This window comes from Pararge aegeria, chromosome 15, assembly GCF_905163445.1.
Source record: "Pararge aegeria chromosome 15, ilParAegt1.1, whole genome shotgun sequence".
In the NCBI taxonomy this organism is placed as follows: domain Eukaryota; kingdom Metazoa; phylum Arthropoda; class Insecta; order Lepidoptera; family Nymphalidae; genus Pararge; species Pararge aegeria.
This window is the reverse complement of record NC_053194.1, coordinates 2,312,582-2,336,879: the sequence shown is the minus strand read 5'-3', so window position 1 is coordinate 2,336,879 and position 24,298 is coordinate 2,312,582. Positions and strand designations below refer to the sequence as shown.

Genomic DNA, 24,298 nt, shown 5'->3' with positions numbered 1-24,298 from the left:
AACGCCTGTGTGTCTACCCGTGGAATCGTATTCCCGAACTTTACTAATCATTTTGAACTAATCATGTAACTATATAAAACGATTACAATGTTTCCGCTCCGCTCCGTCAAACTGTTATATCACCATAATCGACTTCATTACTGGCGCATTAGAGCACGCGTTAAAACACAACGTAAGCGGACAAACCACTAATGAAAATTTATTATGACATCAACACATAGCACGCGTTTGTGGCTGCGCTTAAAAACCTAATTAACCTTTAAACAATACAAACAGATAGACTTAACATTTCATAAGTAATAATAAGTCTACTTGAAATAAATTAATTTTAAATTTCAATTTGACATTTAAAAATATCGTATCCGTTTAATACACGTAAAAAAAGTTAGTTTCGGGCATAAATATTCACGTGCACTTTTTATTTTACTGGGTAATTAATAGTAGCCGTTTCTAGGATTTTTAGTCGTCACAATTCATTCGGAAACTGAGCATTTTATATAAAATAAAAAGCAATTATTCAGCAAACAAAATAAAAAAACACATATTGTAAAACTTACAAATAAGGCAACATGGAGATAAATGCTAAAAAAATTTTTTATTTCAAGGATGATTTTAGTAAACCGTATTTAGTAATTTTGGTATGCATTCATATTCACTTTCACACTATCTATTATGAATTACTCACAACTTGTGCGTTCATTACTGAACGGGGCTTAAGATCTCAGAACGTGACAGACTTTCAGACGTTCGAGGTGTATACGAGAGCAAAATTAATAATATATGAGTATAAAAATAAAGTTGTATGCTTTAAGGAGTCTCCACATCAAACGCGCTGACTGATCTGCAGTTATTAAAGGATCACTGCGCCGATCGGCCAGACAGTTCAGAACCCAATCGTTGGAGGTACCTAACGGATTTACTTGCCCGGATCGGTGTTTAATTGTTCGCATATAAATTATAACACTGACAGCGAGGCTGATTCACAAACTTCAAGTCGCTCAGCGTGCTATGAAAAGAGCTATGCTCGGTATTTCTTTGAGGGATAATATCCGTAACGAAGTGGTTCGCCAAACAACGAAAGTAACTGACATAGCCCTTCGGGCTACCGTACTAAAATGGCAGTGGGCTGGTCCCGTTTGTCGGAGGACCGATGGGCGATGGATTCGAAAGGTCCTCGAGTGGAGACTGCATGGCGGTAAACGGAGAGTCGGATGCCCCCCGACTCGGTGGAGCGACGACCTTTGAATTGTGGCAGGCATCGACTGGACGAGAAAAGCCGAAAATAAGAAAAGTTCACGCTATGTTTGACACATGACATGATTGACATGATTGACATTGTTAAATTTATTATTTCATATAGTAAAAATAATGAGATTTTTATTATACTCAGCCGACATATTTTAAATATTTTGATTTTGATTCTTTTGATGATATTTTATTTATTATATAAATGAATTTGAGTAAATAAAGATTTGCATGTCATAGATTTTGACTAACTATGTATACCTACCTACAATGTTTTATTCAAACGAAAGAATTGAATTGATGCCTATTTCCAGCAGTGGACGCAAATTGAATGAAATTATAAAAGGAAAACTAGATGCTTATTTTGCGATTTCAAGCCGTTGATCTAAGCCAGCAGTTCGAGCAGGGTGCCAAATTTATTTCATGAAATAATATAAAACTGAAAAATGTCGCGTCTTAATATATCAATGTGAACAGCCCTAAGCAATAATAGATGCTGGAGCTTTTATTCACATAATATCGTTGCGAGTTCATTAGTGACGGCTTATGACATGGAATGACAGATGGTAGCGAGGTACGAATAGCGGAGCAAAATAAATGATATCGTCCCAGTCTTATGTAGCCGATACGATACTGCACGTTATTTATGACGATAGTATGTATGTCGAACAGCCCAGTTGGTTACTAACTATTATTGTTTATTGTTTAACTCTATAACTGATTAATTAAATTATTGTATATCGAAATATATTTTTTTATTTTAAGTCGACATTTATTCTAAAAAAAAAATATCTTTACATTGTCATATTTTAATATTTAAATCATTAGCAATAATAATAATTTAGATACAGTAAAGAAATAAAAATAATTTTGACAAATTTTATTGCTACGCCCTGGAGCCGCGGGGCGTCGTGTAATAATTTATTATGTAGGTACTCGTATGTACATGAAGCAATTAATAAACAATAAATAAAAAACTGTATCGCTTTTATAACCAAATTCCTCTTAACATCTCTGATCTTTCGGATAGTTTATTTAAGGCATACGTTTAAATCGTTTTAATAAACAAAGCCTACTATTGTGTTAAAGATTCTTCAAATGATGAAGAAGTTTGGACACAGGTCATTCATGGTGGAGTAAATGCATAATATTAATAAATTCACCCAAATATTAATGAATTAGTGAATGGTTTATAATAATAATATAACAATTTTTTAATGATTTTTTTTGCTTTTGATTAAAATCCTAATTTTAAGGCTGTAACATAAACTTTACTTTATTTCATTTTAATTATTAATTATTGATCATTGTTTTTTTAACATTAATTATAAGTGTTATTATTATATTTTTTTTTTTTTTTTTTTTTTTTTTCAACCTTTGGTATATTGTATTTATTAAATAAAATATAATTTTTATTAATACATAACTATAACCTAAAATAAACTATTTAAAAACTAAATAAAATCTAAAACGTCCTCGAAACCACCGCAGCGAGGCACAGTTCCCAAGATGCTGGCAGCATTGCCCCTTTGGATGGCCAAACTAATTCGTTGGCCAAGGTAACTGCCCGCTCTAGGATCACCGGTAGACTCGATAACCCTTTTCGATAATTCTTTGAAAAGGGCTCTTGCCTCCGGACCCCACGGTTCCAAAGTCTCTACTCCAAAAGGCACAAAAATGAAGCTGCTATCCAGGTTTTCATATTTACGCCTCTTGGCCTGCTCGGCACTGGAAGCAGCCGCACCTACCATTGACGAAGTGGCCTGGATGTGTGATGCAGCTAGGGTATCAACACAAGTTGCATCCCACAGAAGTGACCTTCCAAGCCTCCAAGGTATGAGCGTCATACCATCAGGTCTCTTGCCATCGCTCCGCGCCAAACCAATAGGTTCTAATACAGCTGGTACGTGAGCGGTAGCTAGAGAACGTCGGATGATGTCGTTGATGGTGCTATGGCGAGAGAAGCGACCAGCGCTTCTTGAACAGGAGAGTCCATGGTGACCGTAGGTGTCAACGCTGTCACCGCAGTGGCATCGATGAGGCTGAATTATAGAGGCGCCAAGCCTAAGACCAATCACCACCGATAGAGTGGTGTGGTCTAACATAGTGCCCAGGTTAGCTGAAGGGAGAGCATGTAGCCAGTAGCCGGACTCCTTAGCAGAGAGAGCGAGAAGACGAGCACGGTCTCTTTTAGATGGCATTTGGTCTAAAAGTGTGTCAAAAGTTTTTTTGCAAATAATGTCGTCCCACTGTCTCTGTGAAGAAAAAGAAACCGGCAAAATACTGGGACTAAGAGCAGACCAACTATCTCTTGCCTCTGCCAAGTATGACACTTCTATGGAACCCAAAGAATTGGATATAATTTTTTGAAAAAGAGTGTGTGTACTGTACACACAGGAAAGAAAAGCTGGCAGCGAAACACTTGAAATTTTGCGAAATTATTATAATATATAAAATTATTTTAATAATATAGGTGAATTTATTAATATTATGCATTTACTCCACCATGAATGACCTGTGTCCAAACTTCTTCATCATTTAAAGAATCTTTAACACAATAGTAGGCTTTGTTTATTAAAACGATTTAAACGTATGCCTTAAATAAACTATCCGAAAGATCAGAGATGTTAAGAGGAATTTGGTTATAAAAGTGATACAGTTTTTTATTTATTGTTTATTAATTGCTTCATGTACATACGAGTACCTACATAATAAATTATTACACGACGCCCCGCGGCTCCAGGGCGTAGCAATAAAATTTGTCGAAATTATTTTTATTTCTTTACTGTATTATATTTACATTTTATATATTATAATAATTATTATAATAATAATATATAATTATTTATTATTATTTTTATTTCTTTACTGTATTATATTTATATTTACATTTATAAAACAAACAATGTATAACGAGCATGAGTGCTGTAACTATACATACACGCAACCACACAACCACACACACACTAATGCACACACACGCAAACACACACTATTATTAGCATGTTAGATTATAGGTACTTTGTTTTTCTATGTTAAGATAGATAAATATAAACGGAGAAGAGCGGGGACCCTGAGACACAGGTTTTACTTTAAAACTTACTTCAGGATTCCTAACACTATTGTAAAATGACTAATATTTTAACAATAAATTTCATTTCATTTCATTTTCATTTCAACTATAGCCTAAACTGAATAAAGAATTGATTGACTGACTAAGCTTTCTTATCAGATAAGGCAATCTATATAAGGATTTCAGAGCCTGTCATCTGGCAGCATGTAGCCTTTAGTAAAAGACTACACGACACGTGACAGACACGTGTTCGTAGAATTTAGACAAAGACGCTGGTGATAGAGATAGAAGGTTTTTTTACGTTCTCCTTGGAGCAGTGGCAAGCGCTGTGTTCTTATTAGTGGAGGTTTCAGGTTCAATCACTGGCAGAGCAATTCTTGAATTTGTAATAGTCTGGTCTGGTGGGAGACTTCGGCCGTGGCTAGGTACTACTCTACCGACAAGAAGCGTCGCCAAGAGATTTATCGTTCCGGTACGATGGCGCATAAAACTACTAGGGGTTTTGGTTTCATATAACCGTAGCCCGTCTTAGACTTCATCTTCTTAACAACCAGGTAAGATTTCAGACACGTACCGTACTAGTGGAATTTGATTATAAAATATGTAATCATTTTTATTTTTATTTTAAACAGCTAAAATCACTTTTAATATTTTAACTGCACCTTACTATGGTACTTCTGTACCGTTGAAGGTAAAATAAAATATCGCGAGGAAACCTGCACGCCTGAGAGTTTTCCATTATGTTCTCGAAATACTTTCATTCAGGTTACGGTCATATTTCTAGATATACGGGAGCGAAGCGGAACACCAAGAAAGATGAACTTCTTCAGCTTATCATACATTTCAGAGTGGTAGGCAGAAGAATATCATGGCTCAATAACCTACGACAATGTTTTGGAAAGATCACGAAATCATTTTTAAGAGCAGTGTTCTCCAAAGGCGAGATAGCCCTAATGTTTGCTAACCTTAAGGAGACGGCATTTTGAGAAGCAGGAAGCGAAGTTGCAGACAAAGCGAGTGAACTCGCCATAAACTTCCCCAGTTAATATGACTACGTCCACGATGTGAACGTGACCCTCCTCTTATCGCAGTATACATATCTAAAGATGGATGTTCTAGCACATAATGCCAGTCACTCGTTATACGCCCCGGCACTCGACAGTCACTCATTAAATGTGTTTTACACCATACAGTTCGCCTTCAAGTGCATCTGCAACTCTTGGGGGTAGGGTTCTATAGAGTGAAGAGCAAACCCATAGATTTACATTTTATTGAAGTGTAAACTTCTTTTGGCGCATCGCAAACAGATTTTTGCGTTGGTAGTAAGTTAGGATGAACTGTCACGCTGAGGTGAAAGGCTCGATCGGGTGAACTCGGGACCGCCGAGTGTATTCGAGAGAGAAATGTTCAGTCAGCTGCTGTTATCTGTGTTTAGTATATTCATTTATATAATAAATACTTATAATATACAGATAAACTGCTAGACACTGAAAACATTCATGTTTATAACACAAACATTTTCCAGTTGTGGGAATCGAACCCACAGCCTTGGACTCAGACAGCAGGGTCGCTGCTCAACTGCTCGTCAAAAAGCTCTTAATTTATAGGAAACTTAGAATTTTTTTTCATCCAGAGAATTACTGAATTGTTTAAAGAGTAATACCTTTTAGTCAGAAAAATGGTCATTCAAAACTTATATTTGTTTCGCTATGAAGAATTTTATGGATTACTAATAGTTACGGCCGATTGGCGCAGTGGTCAGCGACCCTGCTTTCTGAGTCCAAGACCGAGGGTTCGATTCCCATAGGCTGAAAAAAATTATGTGTGATGAAAATGTGTGTTTTTCAAAGTCTGGTTTACCTATCTGTATATTATAAGTATTTATGTATATTATTCGTTAAAATATTCTATAGGACAAACCTATCGGCTAGATGGCGATGTTATTTCAATTTGGTATTGTCGTAGTATATTTATTTTATTTAGTTTAAGTTCTTTTAAACTCATTTCGCAGTACTCCGCACCTTAAGTGACAGATGTAAAATCCCTGGAGCCAGCATTATAAAAAGCTTGTTTCCAACATAATAATGCGATTCACATTGTTTCACTCGCACAGAACCACGGCACGCTTAACCCTTTCAGCGTGGCAGCTTTACGATTTCCCTACTTTTCCCCTGCAAGGGTGTAATAATCTCTCAAGCAAAATTACGCAATTTGCGCCGTATTTCAAATTGCCTGGCAACAAAGTTCAAGAGAAGAAAACGTGTTATAAACTAACCATAGGTTGCTATAAGATAACGTGTCCTTAATGGCGCAGTAGTAAGAATGTCTGTATATTCTATATATTCTCATCACGGGGTTCCTAAGTTTTATTGCCTGTATTCCGAACAAGTAGAAGATTCACTACAGACATTGAATAGAAGCAGGCTATAAACTTATACTATGAAAATAAATACATATACTACGACAATACACACATCGCCACCTAGCCCCAAAGTAAGCGTAGCTTGTGTTATGGGTACTAAGATGACTGAATAAATATTTTTTACCAACAATATCGTCATCAAATCAACCCATTACCGGCCCACTGCACAATGTCTCCTCCTACAATATTAAGGGGTTAAGACCTTGGTCCACCACGCTGGCCCAGTGTGGATTGGTGGACTTCGCACACCATTGAAAGCTTTATGGAGAACTCTCAGGTATGCAGGTGTCATATGGTTTTTCTTCACCGTTGAAGCAAGCAATATTTTAAAGCAATTAAACGCACATAACTTAAAAATGGGATACGAACTCGGCCCCCGAAAGTGAAGTCGAAGTCCTACCCACTGGGCTATCAACACTTTAAGACAGTTGCTGCTATTTATTTTAAGAAAACGCACGCAAAGCTAGTTGTAGATTAAAACATAGTGACTGCAGCCTGTCGAGTGGTAATGAAAGTCCGTGATTTTTAACAAATCAAATTCTAATTCCGTGGCCATTCGTACCAATCACAGCATCACACATACTGCATTAAAATGGCGTCAACCAATTGTAGGTAAAAACAAAGTGACAGGAGCCGGTAATAATGGAGGTCGGTGTATACGCAGCAACACTAAGCCTAAAGCAAACGGTTTCAGTTCGGACTATTTGCACACGTGCCTCGAGACGGTCACGTACGGGCTACAGCCGGACATGCTCTGAAATATGTATCAGATGTTTGTTTGTTTAGCCATTTTGTGAACGAATTTGCTTTATCTATGATCGCTGGGAAGTGCACTAACGGAGATTTTCCGCTCGGTGGACATACCTATCGGAATCTTTTATTGAAGAATATATAAATTTCAAATTAAAACAAAAATCCCGAATTATCGTGTCTGACAAATCCAAATGCAAAATAGGCTTTATTTGTATATTTAAACTTTCTATTGAAATAAATTGTATCTGTTGGTTACGCTAATCCGGAAGTACAGGCTCAATATTGTTTCATTATTCCACTAGTGAAGTCCTTTCATTCGATGAACTATTGAGGTAGTTATGAAAAAAAATGTATTTTGCCATTCTGCGGTGGCGGCCATCTTGAATTTGAAATTTGTTGGAACAAGCAGATAAATGGATAATAAAAATGTTTAGTAAGGCTTACCCTAATTATATTATTAGATATTATCCAGTTTGTAGTATTTACCTGCAAAAGACAAAAAAAAAAAAATTATAGTCCTTGTTTTTTACGTACTCGTACATAGAGTTTAGTTCGGAGAAAGGATGGACGTTGGGATCCCAAGGTGTTGAAATGGCAACCCGGACTGGTAAGCGCAGCGTTGGTCGACCCACAACGAGGTGGACAGACGACATTAAGCGCGTCGCTGGTAGCCGCTGGATCCAAGCGGCACAGGACCGTGGAATTTGGAACTCCCTACAAAAGACCTATGTCCAGCAGTGGACGTCTATCGGTTTTAGAAAATGAGAAAATTTAATGTATGTTCACTAAAATATATCTAAACTTAAGAGAAAATGTGACTGCAATAATTTGAACATTAGAAGCAAAAATCTTGCAGTACAATATACTAGACTACATAAAATAAGTAATTAATTTAAAGGAAATTGTATACAATTTTACATTTTAGATGATATCTTGGAGATGTCTCTGAAAATGTTCAAAGTTTGTTTTAAACGTAAGCTTATAGAAAAGTCCTATTATAGTATTAAGGACTACGTCAACGTTAAAAATGCTTGGGTGTAAATTATTGCTCTAACCAGGTTGCTTCTTTAATAGTTTTTAAATGACAATGCGAGATGGTGATAACAATAAAAAAATAACAACCGGCTAAGTTTGTTGTGGGCTTCTTCTTAGACCGCGTTTGGAACCCACGTAGCTTTAGTTTTAAGTTGACGAATTTATTGATCGCCATCAACTCACTCCTTTATCATAATTTTTTGGCAAGTGCATCGAATCTAAAACCAAAGTGGCTGCTAAAAAACTTGGTATCCTTAATAAAGTTAGGCGGTACTTCACGCCAGGTCATCGCCTCGCACTGTACCAGGCTCAAGTGCAAACAAGCATGGAGTACTGTAGTCACCTGTGGGGTGGCTCTGCCAAGTACCAGCTTGAAGCTCTGGATTCGGTGGATCGTCGCGCCAGGAGAATTATAGGCGACAATTCGTTAACACAGTCGAAACTACATAGTCTCCAGCACCGACGCAATGTTGCCTCTTTGTCGGTTTTTTACCGGATATACTTCGGTGAGTGTGCTCAGGAACTTCACAATCTTGTTCCTCCTTCCCCGTTTTACCACAGAACAGCGAGACACCGTGAGCGGTAGCATCCTTATGTGGTTGATATTCCATCAACACGCACGAAACGTTTTTATCCACGTTTCTGATACGTGCCGCTAAGATGTGGAACGCCCTCCCAGCAACTGTGGTTCCTGCCACGCATAATTTGAGTACCTTTAAGGCTAGAGTGAATAGGCTTTTTCTAGGCAAGCGTGCTCCAACCTAGACCTCATCATTGCTTTCTAACGGGCATGATTGTCGTCAAACGCTGGCCTATGGTTAATAAAAAAAAAAAAAAAATTACATGTAATTTACGCATCAAAAGTGCCATCTATGTGCCTATTTGAATAAAGAAACATTCCACTTGACTTTGACTTAGAGTTATTTTTAATAATATTATAAATGAAAGTTTGAGTTTGTTTGTTGACGCTTTTACTACTCAACTTTTAGTAGTAGCAGAGCTTTTTGTGACAGATTTTGTCTCGGGGAGTACTGTCGCCATGCTTATTTCTGCCGGTAAACAGCATCGCTGTGTTCCGGTCTGAAGGGCGTGGTTTCCGGTGCAATTAAATTGCTGGGCAACATTTTGTAGAAAGTGTTCCTTGCATATGCGATGTCTTGCTCTGATTATAGACGATGGTTTTCCACTAAACGTCATGTGGACCATCTACTTGTTCTGTCAATTATAACCATGATACTTTATATCCATCCGTGCATTACTATCGTAAAAACCCGATCAACGTAAATATTCTTACACGTTGTCAGGTGTACAGAAATGAATATGCAACCTTTCATACAGAAAAAAGGTACAAAAAGGATTTTTTTTTTCTTTTATATCACTGCAAGTTAGCCCTTGACTGCTTTCTCACTTAGTGGTAAGTATTGACTAAAATGGTAACGGGCTAACCTTAAATTTTTCAGGTTATATTAAACTGATCAACAGCCCTATCCACTTTCACATAGCAAAACACTAAATCGCTAGGACTCGCTAGCGTATTTGTAGGCGGCCGAAACCTCCCGCCAAAATAGCATTTACAAATGAACAACCCGAATTGTTCGACAAAATCTACCGTAACGCGAGTGAAGCCGCAGGGAAATTTAGTAGATAGTATACTCGCTTAAACTAAACATCAACTTCAAATTGAAATAAGAAGTGTCCATAATCCAGAAGGGTGAGTTAAATTCCAAGCGGACTGCATTCTTCAATCTAGTATGCAATGAACGGGTTGTTTTCATACCTACTGAATTCATCCTCATCATTTTACTAAACTATTAAGAGGAGAGTTATGTAATTATGGTTCATTTATGTATTTATGTTTATATGTATGAATTCCAATTCAAATTCAAAAATTCTTTATTCATGTAGGTCTATCTCATGTGGGATATTATATATTCCTCCGTCCGCGCTATTTTCGTAAAAAGAGGTACTAAGTTTTTGCTTCACGTACTATAATATATAGATAAATAACACGCATCTGGGACCCCCCACATATAATCTAAAAGCGTTCACCACTGCACCAAGGAGGTAGACAAGAGCAACCCTGATATTGCGGCGGGGGTTAATTAAATGACTCGCTCGCTCGCTTGTTTAGCTTTTGTGGAAGTTTATTTCCATCACGAATGTTTTACTAAGATGGTTCATAAATACTTTTCTTTGAAGAAGGATTAAGGCGTCTTAGCCTAAGAATAGTAGAACTATCGAGTCTTTACAACGACGGCTTGTGTCGCTATGATCATTAGTCTACTCATAACAGAGAGTGAATGGAGTCGCTTTAATATTAATTACCTTCTTTTAGTCACGTTCATGTATCCGGTGTAATTGAACATATTATATGGTTTGAGAACGAGGCCGCTATACGTTTTTGATATATTTTGTACCGTAAACAAAATCTATGATGATAAATAATTAAAAAAATTAGATTTTTACCTTGTTTTATTCAAGTGCGCTAATCTGGAAGGACGAGCCGGATTTGAGAACTCTTTTTAGAGGATTAAAGCGTCTTAGCTTAAGAATTGATAAAACTATCGAGTCTTCAAAACGTATCGATACAACTCGTTGTATCGCTTTGATTATTAGTTAACTCAAAACAGAGGACGAACGGAGCAACTTCAATAACTTTCTTTTAATCACGTACCAAGTTTGAAGTGTAGAACATGTACGCTGGTTTTTTTATATAATATGTAAGCAAAATCTCATATAAAATAGTAAGTTGATTTGATCTATAAATATGTAATAATGTTGTAAAATCCGTAGGCTTCTTTACTTTTTTTGTTAAATGCGAACACAAATTAAATGTGGACATGAAAAATATTTTTAGAGGATTACAGCGGCTTAGTCTTAGAAATGATGACACTATCGACTCTCTACAACGACGGGTTGTATCGCTATGAACATTAGTCAACTCATAACAGAGGATGAATGGAGCCGCTTTATTACTTTTAGTTAGGCAGATTATACAATTTGAGAACATGGCTGCTTGAGATTTTTTTTATATGTCCGTGTAGGCAAAATCTATAGTTACTAATACAGTGATATTTTACTAATTATCCGACCTACTCTTAGCAATATTCAAAATCATTGAATTCGCCCGTTCGTTCAAAAAAAACGTTAATTTTTGCATTCAGAAATTTGGAAGCAACAATACAAATTAAATACCTATTCGAATTGTTTTTTTGCTGCATGACAAGAACGCCGCACTCCGCCGCTGACACTCGATTTATGATGCTTCTTACACACCAACCTATCATTACACCTTATTTTTTTTACTTAACGGATAGTAGACATTGGACAGATTTACTGGGTCACCGTTGTACGACAAAAAAAAGCAGCGTATATTAAAGAAAGTAAGATTGTAGTCAGAACTTTTTTTGCGGTCTGTACTTTTGTAATTTGACTCAAGCTTGTACAACACAGTGACTGAGCTTTAAAATAATTGCTTTCTTTTGTATTAAAGTCTTAGAATTATCGTTTTTAAAGTTCCTTTTGTCCGGTATTTAATGTCGTGAAGATATACTTACTCGAAAGAAACGCTTAAGAGAGAGAACCGACTAAAAAACACACACATGTACACACATAGACACTATGTAATATAATAGTATGGACTCTTGTTTGGACCTCATTTAGGAAACCTCATTATCATAAATTACATTTTTAATCAAAGGTTTCCAGAGAGTGAGCCAAGTCGTTTTACTAAAACTGAGCAACATAAAAAGACTTCATAAGGATTTCTTTGGAATACAGTAGGTTCTTTGTAAATGTTTCTGTTTACTGTCCGTCTGTTTGTTGATGAACTTTTTCTATGCATCTTTTATTATCTACCTGTATATGTACAACGATACAAGAGATCTTGTACTTCCATATATCATGATATCAACCCATTACCGTCCCACTACAGGGCACGGGTCTCTTGCAACAATGATAAGGGGTTAAGGCCACCACGCTGGCCCAGTGCGGATTGGTGGACTCCACACACCTATGAGAACATTATGTATAACTCTCAGGCATGCAGGTTTCCTCACGATGTTTACCATCACCGTTGAAACAAGTGATATTAGAATTACTTAAAACGCACATAACTTAGAAAAGTTGCTACCCCTACCCACTGGGCTATCGCCGCTTAGGGACTTCCATATATATCAATTTTGTATGTCTAGACGTAAAGTTTTAAATACTGTGCTACTTCGTTCTAATTTCTACAATTTGTGATTTTCTAATGTGTTAAGCGTTGACAGCCAAGTGGTTAGGATATAGGCCTTCTTCTTCTTCTGCTTGCGGCTCAGTTTCGCCTGGTCCCTGGTGTCACGTCAACCGGTTACGATCTATTGTTACGCCTCTATCTAGACCTCCCAGCAAGCATTGGTCGCTGCCAAGACCAGCACCACTTTCCTTGCTGGAAGAAATTTCTCTTCGGCCCTACTTTCGGGGAACCGAGCACCTGTAACTTTACGAGATTTGTGCGTTTTAAGCAATTTAGTACCACTTTCATTAAAGTTGAAGGTACGCATCTCGAGGCATGCCGGAGAGTTCTGTATAATGTTCTCAAAGGCGTGGGAAGTCCAGCAATCCGCACCTTGGACTACGGCCTTAACCCTTCTCAATCGGAGACAACACCCGGCCGGGCCGTTAATGGGTTGAGGGTGACAACGATGATGATGATGATAATGAAACTGTTAAGGTCCCTAGCTAGGTTGCTTGCTGCAGAACCCAGGACCGTTAGCCATTTAGCACAGCACTTACTATTGCGGGAGGTCGACCAAAACTGGCCGTAGTTTCATTGTAGAGTATTTTTTACACTTATCATATATTCTATTTGAAATGCACGCAATAAGTTTATCTACCTTTATAAATATTAACGTGATTTAACATAAAACGTAAAATGCTAAGCATTTTCATATATAAAATTCCAAATTTTAAAAACGGGTTAAAAATAAATTAACACGAAAATAAACTTCGAAAATGGCGTTGAAAACGCGCGCGAATCCAACCTTATTAATTTACAACCGCACCTCACCGCACCTTCAACATGTACCGCGTACATTGCACGCCGGAAACAAGTCACGCGGGAACACATTAACGACGAGCCAGCAATGTACATGTGTGTTCAGTGTTCGCACCATTTACCTAACTCGTATAATCGCGTCGAGTCGCGGGGGTAATGGAGCGTAAACGAGATACCATCGACCCAAAAAGCTTCCCCTCTAGGGGGGGAGGTGCGATAATAACATTTCTCTTTGATAATGTATTAGACCACTAGGTCCAGTATTGTTAGAGAAATGCCCGAAAATATTCCTCAACATGCTTAATCGGAGTAAGTTGTCACGTCAACATAAGAAGATATAGTTAAAGTCTATTTGGAACGTTAATGGGATGATCTATTTATCTTTATTGCAACGTGAGCACATTATATTTTGTCTTAAAAAGGGCGTTTACAACTATTGATAAGTAGTAACCGATCAATTAAAAGATCAAAAAAAAACTTTACCTTAGTAATATTAACAATGTATTGATCCTATTTTTTTAACGAAAATAAAATATAAATTTAACCATGAAACAGTACGTCGTTCTGAGAGCATTAGGGCACGTAACGACATACGTCTTCATGTATAACGTTTCACTTAAATCGCTTTCTGACGCATCACGATCAACAACACAACAAGTCAGACTAATGTGAATCCCGCTGATTTTCTCAACTTAGTACAGTTTTCCACCTACACTCCTCCACTTCCACGGCTAGCAAAGGCAGGATATAAAATTAAAGTGTCTACTGAAGAAGTTTACGCCCGTTTAATATTGCAAGTATACTATTTGGGTATTATATCCACTTGCTCGACGTGTTAATAAATAAAGCTATGGGAGAACTTAAAATTTGATTCTTTCCCCGGGGAGAAAAATGTCTACTGCCCATACTAACCGTCTGTAGGAGTTACGAGATGATGTATGTCTACTCCTAGGCGTGTACGCTTGTAGCAATCGACCCGATTCACTACATCCGTCCTGCTCGCACCTCACTGCATTCTCTTCGTGCGAGGGGGTGAACAATCGTAATTAGTGAAGTTCGCTATCGATAGGTTAAGTTGGGGAGATCGATATCATTATCGAGTGTTGTAATGGATTTTCAGGAAGGAAATGCAAACTTTTGCAGGTGTTATTAAGTTATTTCCCTTTCGTTGGAAACTTTGGGAGATTCGGTTAGCTTTAAAATTTTACCACCCTGGTTTTGGTTTTTCCGACAGATTGCAGCGATAAGCGCTATACTATATGGTTTTAAGTCGGAAGTCCCGGGTTCGAAACCCGACCGACTCAATGTAGGAATTTATAATTTCGTAATTTACTCTGGTTTTGTTTGATTCCCATCAGATTCAGAAATTATAATTGTTTTATTATGGCTTTCGCCATGGCTAGCGGCGTATGGGTTAATTATAACTACCCTAACAGGTTAGCCCGCTACCATATTACACTGCATCATCACTTAGCAGCGGGTAAGATTGCAGTCAAGGGCTAACTCGTAGTACTTTGAAAAATATATATATTATGTCGTCTTTATACACGTCGTATTATACGCACCGCTATAAACTCAGTTGTAATATGACTATAAATAAAATGTTAAAAACTATGGGATTCAGCAAATACATCGTTGAAGCAAGAAGAAACACTTTATTGCACGTATAACATACAGGAAAAGAAACAGTAAGGAGTATACAGTACACAATGTAGACATGCAAAGGCGGCCTTATTGCTGCAAGCAATCTCTTACAGGCAGGTTGCCTGTAGATAGGACTTACAGCAAGAGAACGGGATAGGGCCAAGAGTGTTGATACATAAATAACAAAATGTAAATATACAAATACATATATAATTAAAAAAAATATTTGCAATATAATATATAAATATAAAATATACAAAATATATGTAAATATATAACAAACATTATATATATAAGTCGATTTTAAAACATAATTTAAAAGAAAGAATATAAAGAATCTACTTTAAATTCCATCACTCAAAGAGAGGTAGTAGTCCTTCAGACGACTCTTAAATATCGGAAGGGAACTACTTCCACGGATTTCAGCAGGCAGATTGTTCCAGAGCATAATTGCTTTAAAGGTGAAAGAATTACTAAAAGTTATATTTTAATTCCTTAAAACGCACATATAGAAAAGTTATAGGTGCGTGCGGGGATTCGAACTCTGCTCCATGAAAGTGAAATCGAAGTCCTGCCCACTGCTATCACCACTTCAATATAAGGTAATATAAGGACAGAAATCAGTGAGTAACTAACTAGTAAAGCTCATGTTGTCTACTTATGCTGAGAGAGGTCGTTATACACGCATCGCTATAAACCCAGGCGGGATCAGTGACTGTAAATAGAATGTCAAAAACTGTGCGGAGGGTACGGAGTTGAGGAACACGGGTGGAACGCGCGGACAGACACACTCGACTGCACTAGAAACAGTTGAAACGCACGCTCTCGCAGGGCCGCAGTTTGATTGTTTCGCTTGTAGAGTTAGTTTTGCTCTCTCGAGGACCTGCCACTTTGTCATACAAATTGATACAGCCTACTGGGCGCGTACTGTTTGCGCATGAGGAAATAGAAGCTTTTGGGACATTTATTAACATAATACAGTTTTTTCTATTTTTTTTGTTCCACTACTAGGAACTGACTGCAATCTCACCTGCAGGGCTAGCACGGGCGGGAGATAAAAATTATATCCCCCGATTATATCCTAGGGATATAAATAACGTGCCCACCTGCTAAATCACTGGAACATGGAATAGAAAAACTTTACCCCCGTTTATTAATACACATATATTATTTGGAGGGCCGATTGGCGCAGTGGGCAGCGACCCTGCTTTCTGAGCTAAGGCCGTAGGTTCGATTCCCACAACTGGACAATGTTTGTGTGATGAACATGAATGTTTTTTAGTGTCTGGGTGTTTATCTATATATAATAAGTATTTACGTATATTATTCATCAGTCATCTTAGTACCCATAACACCAGCTACGCTTACTTTGGGGCTAGATGGAAATGTGTGTATTGTCCTAGTATATTTATTTATTTATTTATTTATTATTTATTTCCACTTATGCGCCAGTGCTCTGAGAGTTGATAAAGCTGTGGGAGTAGATACATTTTTATCCTTTCCCCGGGGATATAATTGTCTCCTGCCCATGCTAGCCTTGCTGGTGGTAAATGATGATGCCGTCTAAGTTGGTAGCGGGCTAATCTGTTAGGGAGTATGGTAGTCATACCCCTAATCGGTTTCTACGCGACATCGCACCGTAACACTAGGTCGCTTAGCGGCACGTCTTTGTCGGTGGTAACTAGACACGGCCAAAACCTCCCACCCGACGAAACGGCTTCACTTACACGCGTTGTTTAAATGGTGACAAGTTACGAAAAGTGGAAGCGGCGACAGCCCAGCGGGTAGGACTTCGCCTCCCAGAACGCACCTCTAAATTCAAATTCAAATTCAAAATTTCTTTATTCATGTAGGCCTATCACAGGCACTTATGAAGCGTTCATACATATATGTTTACATAATTGTAAGGGGATGGTGATAACTTCATACGCCACTTAAACCTAAAGCTACGAGGGTTCCAAACGCTCCCTGGTCTAAGAAGAGCCCACAACAAACTTAGCCGGGTAATTTTTATCACCATCTCACAGTTTATTTATATTAAGCTATGAAGCTAGAGCAATTCGCACCCAAGCTTTTTTATCGTTCAAGTAATCCTTAATATTATAATAGGATTTTTCTGTAACTAACTTTTACTACTACCTTAACTACAGGGTAAATTGTTTTAGTGTTAACAAACGCGTGGCTTGTGTTTAAACCGTATGGTGATAGGCCTAGTAGGTAGCGCTTCGGACTCACTTTCGAGTGGCTGAGTTAGTATCCCAAAACGCACTTCTAACTTTTACGAGTTATGTGCGTTTTTAGCAGTTAAAATATCACTTGCTGTAACGGTGAAGGAAAACATCCTGCATGCCAGGGTTCTGCATAATGTTCTCAAAGGTGTGTGGAGTCCAACAATCCACACTTGATCAGCGTTGCGGACTACGGCCTAAATTTACGATTGATAAAAAAAACTTAAATATTTGCTTCTTCCTTTCTGATCTGCACCGCACCGCGAAGGCCTGGAATGCCCTAACATCTTCCTTCTTCCCCGATACCTATAATCTGTTTAATTTTAAATCAAGAGGCATCTTCTAGGCAAGATTCTTCAGTGGGAGGTCCCTGCATGAGTGTACCAGACTATCTGCAAATAGGGAGAAGTGGCGAATGATCGTGAGGCGAGTAACAACTCCACAAACAATGTCCCACCGTGATAACTACGACCACTGTGGGAAGAGTAAAAAAAAAAAAATATATACTAAGACAATACACACACCGCCATCTAGCCCTAAAGTAAGCGTAGCTTGTGTTATGGGTACTAGGATAGCTGATAAATATTTTTATGAATATAATACACATAAACACATATAATATACAGATAAACACCCAGACACTGAAAAACACATAGTTCATCACACAAGCATTTTCCAGTTGTGGGAATCGAACCCACGGCCTTGGACTCAGAAAGCAGGGTCGCTGCCCACTGCGCCAATCGGCTGTCAATGTTACGACAAAGAAGATGAAGATGGCAAGCGCGCCTCATATTAGGCTGCATCACTGACCATCAGGTGAGATTGCAGTCAAGCACATATCTACATCATCTTCATCATCATCGGGTGCCAACTTGTTTAAATTGAAGTTTGGCGGTCAACAATCGAAAAGTCTACCTATTAAGTGTCGCCTATTAAGTGTCGCTTTCTTTAGATCTCAGTAACAATGTCCGGTCCACCCCCTTATATCGTCATCCATTTACGTCACTGACGTCCTGGAGATCTCTTCCCAACGTAGCCTTCCAGTACAAGTCTTGGAAGAAACTGGTCTCCTCTTTGTATGTGGCCAAAGAAAGCTACTTCTTTGCGCATAATGGTGGACATCAGTTCTCGGTCTTTCCCTACTAGTTGCAGTGCTTTCTTATTGGATGTGAAACTGTGCCACCTGATTTGAGCATTTTTCGGTATACCCACATTTCGAATGCTTAAAGTCGGTCACGTCTGTATATTTAAAAAAGCAAAAATAACAGTTATGGGTTCAGTATCGGTTATAGACTGCACACCAAAAAAATTTCAAATAATTCAAAAAATTCAAAATTCATTTATTTCAAGTAGGCCTAATATAAGCACTTTTGAAACGTCAAGTCTGTCTGTGTGTAGTGACTCTACCACCGGTTCGGAAGGCAGATTCTACCGAGAAGAAGCCGGCAAGAAACTCAGCAGTTGCTCTTTTCCAACATTAACATTTTACATTTCAAAATTCATTTTTCTATCTTGTGAGAGTTTAAAGCGGAGCCGGATACTACCAAGCAATCTTGTCATTAAGAAATTGATCAATTGTATAGTAACTTTGCTGTCATAAATGTGTTTTAAAATATTCTTTACACTTATATATTGGTAGGTCAAAAGCTTCCTTAGGAATCATATTAGCGTATACTCAATCCCCTTGTCATTAAGAAATTCATCAATTGTATAATAACCTCGCTGTAATAAATGTGTTTTAACACATTCTTTAAACTTATGCATTGGTAAGTCCAAAATTACCTTAGGAATCATATTATAAAAGCGTAATTTGACCTGTTACAGTTTTATTATAAGTGTAGATGGCTTTAGAAATTAATCGAGGATTCATCATTCCGTTGTTACTCGTAAGGCTATTTATTCTCTCATCGTTAGAGCCTGCCTCCTTAAGGCCGTTCAGCATCCATTATCCTGGATACACTTAAGGCCCGGAACGCCCCGTACTCTCGTACATTAAAATTCGGCCGCAGTCATAATGACGATACGGATCATTACGCCGGCTGGTTACTATCCGGTAATAAATTATTTAGAAAATTATAATTCATTGAGATTTTAGGGCCGTTACGCGGTGTAATTTTTTGAATGATTATTATCTGTGCTTTAGCTTCGCGACTCGTCGAGCTACGTTGGTAACTCTAATGCCCGTTTTGATGGTGATTCTTGGAGAAGAAATCCGTTTCACCAACTCTTAGGTACTAACTAAGGACGTAAGGCGCCATCTAAAGTTACTACACCGATGCGACGGTGCGTTATCTTTAAGGAACTCATAAACTGACATTTAACAGAATGTAAAACTAAATATTTTCTTCGTTAAATCCATAAGAAAAATAAGAAATTTAGAATACAAACACAAAAGAGATAAGAAAAAATTAAAAATTGGAGAAACACAAAATACGACAACCTAGGGCAAGAATCATAGACAAGTTAGGTTTAATGAGTCGCCTAGTGAAATCTATCGGTGAAAGGTAGATTTAGGCCTAGGAAATTTCTTAGATTACGTGTAACTTACTCAGGCATAGCTTTGCTCATCGTTAGTGAAAACGGGCATAATTCTTCTACGGACAGATTTGTGAATTATAGGGCATACCCAATAAAATCAGTTTCTCTATTCCTTCTGTCTGTCTGCTACCAAACCGTGCGGTCAAACACATTATATTATACTAACATTTATTTTAAATCTTGTATTAAAAATGTAACATTATTAATTGTATTGAACAAATCACTCAAGTTTTTTTTTTCCATTTTATCTAAAAAATAAAATCCTGTATTGTCAAAAAAGTAAGTTACGAAAATTAAGCTTAATTTGCTATACTCCGCGAAAAGCAGCAGAATCTGTATGGTGTAATTTAAAATTACTTTAATCCTTATACTCCACACCAAACAGATCTTCGGCAATGTACCCTTTACGCACGTTTCGCTCCGAAACCGGAGCATCCTCTGTTAACTTTACAATGAATAATTGTTAAGTGATAAATTGTTAAATTAATTTTTGTCTTCTCCTGCTTTTCGCGGAGTATAGCAAATTAAGCTTAATTTTCATAAAATATCATGGATTTCCTTAAAGTAACGCCTGCTTCTATCCAATATTTAAAAAAGTAAGTCTTATTTTGTTTCGTCTAGACACTATGTGGCCTGTATTCACAAATAATACCATATCAAGTTTAGTTATAGGTCGTAAAACCGCTAACCTATGTATAGTTTCCATATCGTTAGCGATATCCGTTTAGGACCGTTTAGGATCCATTACGGGAATACATTTAAGAGTCGGCCCGTGCACGGCCCGTCCCCGAATTCTCGTACAGATTAAAATTCGGTCCGGCTGTAATGGCGGTACGGACCATTAGGCCGCCGAGCATTAGTTGGTACGCAATTATTACTGAGTTATGCGTGCATCGGCGCGATATCTAATGTGTGATACTGATAGTATACATAATGCTTTAAAAAAATAAAAAAAATAAAATTCAGTTTGTTTTTTTATAAATATAGATATTAAGACAGTATAAACGTCACTAGTCTATCTAGTCCCAAAGCAAGCGTAGGTAATAAAAAAATGATAGTACGATAAAAGTAACAAAATTCTAAAACATACTATGTATATAAAACGTTTTAGTTTCTACATTTTAGTCACTACGGCAATGCTTTTAGTTAAGTTTAAAAAAAATGTGTTTATAGATATTACACTATTATTTTATTAGAGCAAAAGTAATCGGTAATCCATTGTTGATATTAGAGATATCGGCTAAATATAATGGTCAGAAATTAAAATTACCATCATTCCCTCCTTATCGTCTATAGATGAATTACCAAAAATCTTATTTTGCTAATTTAAAAATGGAATAACCTTATCAAATTAGTTTTGTTGACATCCGTCCTCGATATATCTACAAAGTTTGAACAAAATCAGACCGTTTGAAGAGGGTTAAGATCAAGTCCAAAGGAGTCGATTACAGATATACAAACAAACATACAGGTGAATAAAAAGCGTGTAAAGACAGACACATCGTGTTGGAACGTCGTCTTATTGAAAGGAGGTTGTAAACTACTCTAACGCAAAACACGTTTAAGCCCACTTTAAAATGCGCTCTGAAAGTCCGGCATCGATCGAATAATTTATTTATTTAGCTCGCGTGCAGATCCACAACGGATTAAACTGCACAGAGGGAGGGGAAGGGGGATAAAATAACGTATACAAAGTGTAAATTAAAACCGAAATAATACTTCATAGGCTTTAGAGGTACATTATGTTCTGTCTTTGAGACTTTTCTGTGAAACCGAAAACCTAATAGTTATTGCGTAAACCCCTGCCATAGTTTTTAAAGAAATAATAATAATGATAATAATAAATTCTTTGTTGCACACACAAAAACAAAATACAAAGAAACACATTTACAAAAATTAGGCGTGCACATTTAGGTGTGCAAAGGCGGTCTTATCGCTAAAGCGATCTCTCCCAGACAACCTTTGGCGATAGTAGTTTTTGTAAGGAACGGGTTGGTGCGGCAATAAAAATTTCTACCTACATAAAAATATTGTAAACTAAACTACATACATGGTATACATTCTAATACTAAACATATAATTATTATATATAATATATATTGTTCATACATATAATTATAATAAACTACATACTATAACGCTACATACATAAAAAATAGTTTTTCAAACGACTTTTAAAAAGAGGCAAGGATTTTGCCTGACGTATGTCATCAGGTAGGGAATTCCAGAATCAGATTACAGCCCTAATATTACATGTAAAATTAAAATCATGTAACTCCTGTTACTTTATTAGGTACGCGTCGCGTAGCGTAGGTACTTTATCGGTCGGTGCGTCGATCTTTTATCTTCAATAGGGTTGTCATAACTAAACACTTGGAATATTTGAAATTCGTTTGTATGAAAAAATAAATATGATATGATTTAATATTATTTACAGGGTTGAAATATACGAATGAAATATACTTATGCATGCTTCAATATTATTTCGTAATTCTGTTACACGTGGTATAAATGATGCCAATTATATCAATATTTCGACTAAGCATTTGATCATTAACATATAATATATAAAACATAAGAGTTTGTTTGTTTGTTTAATTGAACGCGATGATTTCAGGAACTACTGGTCGATTTGAAAAATTATTTCAATGTTGGATAGCCCATTTATCGACTAAGTCTATAGGATATATATCATCACGTTACGACCAATAGGAGCATAGCACCAACGAAGAATGTTTCATCATTAAGGTTTTTTTGTCCTTTTAAGATCTTCCGCTGCGTGCGTAAAATCATGGAGGTATCAGAAAGTTTTTCTTTGAAAGTTCTAAAAAAAATCCGCGATAGCATTCTTTTAGGTTGACTTATACGCGAACAAAGTCGTGAGGGACGACTAGTATATATACCAACAATTAAAATTTTATTTTGTAAATAGAAACATGGAATAATCTTATCAAATAACTGTATTGTCATCGGTCCTTGATATACGAGTATATACAAAGTTTAAACGAAATCAGGCCATTTGAACAGGGCCAAAATCAAGTTCAAAAGACGAAAGAAGTCGGCTACAAACATACAAGCAAATTTTGAAAATACTCCTCTATATTATGCATGTTTATTAGATATAAGCCTTCCTCTCAAATCACTCTATCTAATGATAAAATTGCAATAAAATCCGTTGAGTAGTTTAAAAGATCTAAGCGTACATATTATGGCGGGAGAGACTTCGTAAAGAAATATTATTTAGGCTTGTTGCTCATGTAATGGACAAAGCAAAGTTGCCGCAGTTCTAATAAGATGTGACGTAAACAAGTACTCAATTGACGTCATATCAATTGTCGCATATCCGTCACATAAAGAGCGTTGAAAAAGCTGCGGATTTCGATGGGTGCGGCGGCGGATTTTATTAAATTCCGTGTTCGCTGCGCGGATTTGCGGGGCACGCGGGTACAGTACGCTACGCAGCCTACGAACGTTTTTTTGCGGACATTAATTAAAACTGCCAAATTGGTCTAGTAATTAGCACGTGAGACTACATATGTAGTGGTGTAGACTACACAGGGTTATGGATTCGATTCCCGAGTCAGGACAAAAATTGTTAGGAATTGGGCTTTTCTGTTAACAAATTTACAGTCCCCGGTGTAGTTCAGATTCAGGTGTGGTTCTACCGGTGGTACAGATACTACAAACAGAAATACTCGACGTTTCAAAGTGAATTTTGAATTTTTTTTTTTTTTGTAATCGTTAAAGTGGTCTAATAAGTGGGTTATAAGAGCAGCTTTGTGGTCTTAAACCCTCTCTCCGTACAGAGGAGAGGTATTTACCCTCTGAAATATTAACATACTGATGATGAGGATGAATATTCAAAAAGTAACTGAGTACCGGACTCTCAACGAGATAATAAATCACATGACATGGTGACCGAGACTTTGCTTTGCTAAGCTTTTAACCTTTTTTATATATAACCTTTATATATAACCTCTAACCTTTTTATATATATTAATTTTTTGGGAAAATTAGCACTAACTTAACATGAGACGTGTAGATCAATAATAAGTATTTTATCAACAAAAGAAAGCCTTTTGTATTGTGCATGCACATTTCAACATTTTTCAGAAATAAACACAAACGCAAAAATTGTTTGTATTGATAGGAAAATGTTTTAGTACCACTACAAAATATAGATTTCATAGTGACGGAATCGTTGACAACAGCTCTTAGTCGTATACCATATTCGTTTTTGCTTGTTTAGACATGTTTATAACTTGTAAATTTTTGGGATTTTCCCGAAAACATAGAAAACGTAGCGACATTAGGATTTAGTG

At 37.0% G+C, this 24,298-nt stretch overlaps 1 protein-coding gene across 2 annotated transcripts in view; it reads right to left on the bottom strand.

Annotated features, from left to right (window-relative positions):
• The window catches only part of LOC120629801 (max dimerization protein 1-like), a 440,856-nt gene that overhangs the window by 135,856 nt on the left and 280,702 nt on the right, over nucleotides 1-24,298 (bottom strand). The window lies entirely within an intron of this gene.